Below are 3117 nucleotides of genomic sequence, written 5' to 3' on the forward strand. Positions count from 1 at the left end.
CAGACGTACAAGGTCTGTGCAGCTATACTTTCCCCTCAATGACTCTGCAAATTGTGTTAGCTCCCCCTTATTCACTGAGCCTTGCTATGTGCCCAGTATTATATAGTGTCTCTCATTTAATCCTCACAACAACCCGGTGAAGTAGTTCTTATTACCTCCGCCTCACAGATGAAGACAGAGATTCAGAGAGGTCACGTTCCCCTGTCTGTCACAAAAATGACTTGGAACGCAAGTCAGTCTATTCCAGACCCTGTGTCTTAACCACTGTACTTCACTACCTCCCAGAGGAAAAGGAGGAAGGAGAAATACTGAAAATAGTAACAGTCCCCTCCGGCTCCCCTCTATTCTTCCAGGGCTTGGTAGAGTCAGAAAATTGAGGGAAAAAAAACACACAAAAAAACCACAAAACAAAAAACAACCCCACTTTTATAGCTGGCTTACAGTCTAAATCAACTTAAAAAAATTAAATATTTAATTATTTCTGGTAACAATTAGATGACTATTTTCTCTAAGAAATAGATTAATAGCCCAGCTGATGTGGCTCAGTGGTTGAGCACTGACCTATGAACCAGGAGGTCATGGTTCAATTCCAGGTCAAAGCACGTGTAGGAGGCAGCTGATCAATGATTCTCTCGTTGTTGATGTTTCTATCTCTCTCTCCCTCTCCCTTCCTCTCTGAAATCAATAAAATTATATTTAAACAACTAGATTACTAATAAGAAAGGTCTTTAGAGAGGCAGAAAGGGTGACCATGAAATCCAGAGAGGAGGTTAAGTGTGAGTTTCAAGGTCACCTTGAGTTTGGTGGCAGAACTAGGGCTAACAAAGTAGGGCTCCTGCCCCCCAGGCGAGCTTGGCTGGGCCCCCAAAGCTGTTTTGCAAGTTATTGCTGTCTCTGCCTTAATATGGATGGCTGCTTGAAGGAGGATGATCGCTCGTGTGTGCTCGAAATCCTAAACACAATCAGAACTCAGCTGAAGGTTTAAACAAGGCTTTCCTAGCACCTTCTGATGAGTTAGTGTTCTGTTTTCCACCCAAGGTCAGAGTTGTGTGCCCGGTTGAACTAGGCGCAGATGATTATATTTGTAGAACCTACTATAATTTACTCTAGCCTCCCACACTAATGGTGACTCTTCTGCCTGACTGGCTGGCTGCAATCTGGACCCACTCCACCCAGCTCATCTCTTTCTTTTCTATATTGCACCACACACCCTTCAGATCAGGCAGGTGTCCTGGGCTCACCCCATTTTTGCCACAGAAATATCCCCCCTGCTCTCCTCCTATGCAAATCCATTCTTCAAGGCTTTGCTCAAAACCGTTCTGGCCCAGAAGACTTCCCCATGCGCAGTCCAGGGGTTTGTTTTTCAAGTTCCCTTTACATGTATATTCTCAACCATACTCTTTAGCTTCAAAACGTTTCTGCACGTTTCTCCAAATGTAATGCAGGCCCCTTGAGGGCAGCACTCATGTGTTCATTCATTCGCTAGAGATTTTTAAAAGCACCTTACCAGGTGAGATACGAAGAGAAACATAAGCAATGGTTGCTTCCTGTCCTCAAGGAGGGGAGGCTGATAGTTTGCAGACATCTGCCTGTAACATAGTGGGAGCTAAACAAAGGCTTGCTGTTTCGAACATATATATGGTCAATTATTTGCTGTCTCAAAGTCCCCCGAGAGGTGTCAGGTGCTGTTATAGGGAAGGCATCATGAAAGACGTGGCATTTGAGCTCGGCCTTAAGAACAGGGAGTGTTTTTGAAAAATAGAATTGAGAGAACAGGCAGAAGAAACTGTGTTCCTACAGCACATTGCTGGGCACACCCAGTGCGACACACCCCAGACACCAGGTTCGGGAGGAAAGCAGTGTAGTGGGGTTTGGTCCCTACCCCGGCAGCAACTAGCCCTAGAGTGGGAAGTTGCTTCATTTCCATGGGGGTCCCATTTCCTTCCCATTCTGAAGTGATTAAGCAGCACCGACTCTGGAAGAAGCAGGTGGCTGAATGTGACCTTGAGGTGGAGGTTCAGCCTCAAGTTTCCTTCCTGTAAAACGGGTAGAATAATTCCGGCCTTACCAGGTTTCTGCAGTTTTAAGAACACGTGTAAGTTGCTACGCACAGTCTTGGCTCCTGTCGACGTGGGGGCCACAACCCTATGCCCTCCCTGTTAGTGCCCTGCGGCTGGTTTCCAGAACCTGTCGCTAGTAGGGGCTCTGGACAGACTGCGGGGACCCCCCTCGCCCCCCAGAAAATAACGCCGTTGACCAGGCTTCAGAAAAAAAGTAAACAGCGTTGACAGTGGACTGACTGGGCGAAGGAGACACTCAATACGTGTGTTTCCACGAACAGACCTCACACAGCCCGACAATCTCCGCTAACCGGCCCACTCGCGCCTCCGGGTTGACGGGGTTTTAGGGACAGCTCTTCCAGCCTCCGCCTGCAAACCCAGGGGAAGAGACAGGGCCTGGCCCCGTGGCGGGCTCGGAGGATGGCATGTGGGGACGGGAGGGGCGGGGATGCCCCAACTCCCAGCGGGAAGGAATGGGGGGGTCTGTTCCCGCCCCCCTACTCCTCCCAGGGGCAGGGTTCCCGGGGCGCCCTCCTCATTTCCTCTCTCCGCACAGGTCGAGAAGGGAGGGGGCGCGCCCTTGGCCCTCTGCACCGTGGCATCCCCAACTCTCCTCCCTCCGACCCGCCTGGCCTGGCCACCCCCACCTCGGCCGCCTATCCCCGAGGCCCCCGTGGCCCCAGCTCAGTCGCCAGTCTCAGCACCGGTCCACCCAGCCCTTCGCCCCCTCCCTTGGGCCACCTCGGCCGCCGGCCCCCGGCTCCGCAGACCCCGCCCGGCTGCCCTCCCGCTCTCCCCCATTTCAGCCGCCTGCCCCGGGCCCCGTAGCCCCGTTCGGCCAGCCCGCACCCCTCGGCCCCCGTAGACCCCGATCGGCCACCGCCATCCCCCATCCCCCACCCCCACCCCCCGCCCCTCCCGAGACCCCGCCCCCGCCCCCGGCCCCTCCCTTTGGGGTCGTGGCGGCAGGGGAGGGGCCCGCCGCGCCCCGCGTGCGTGGCAGGCTCCCCCCGCCCCCGCTCCGGCTCCCGGCCTTCCTAACCCGGGAGGCGGGGTC

Source organism: Myotis lucifugus, unplaced genomic scaffold, assembly GCF_000147115.1.
Source record: "Myotis lucifugus unplaced genomic scaffold, Myoluc2.0 scaffold_103, whole genome shotgun sequence".
NCBI classification, from domain to species: domain Eukaryota; kingdom Metazoa; phylum Chordata; class Mammalia; order Chiroptera; family Vespertilionidae; genus Myotis; species Myotis lucifugus.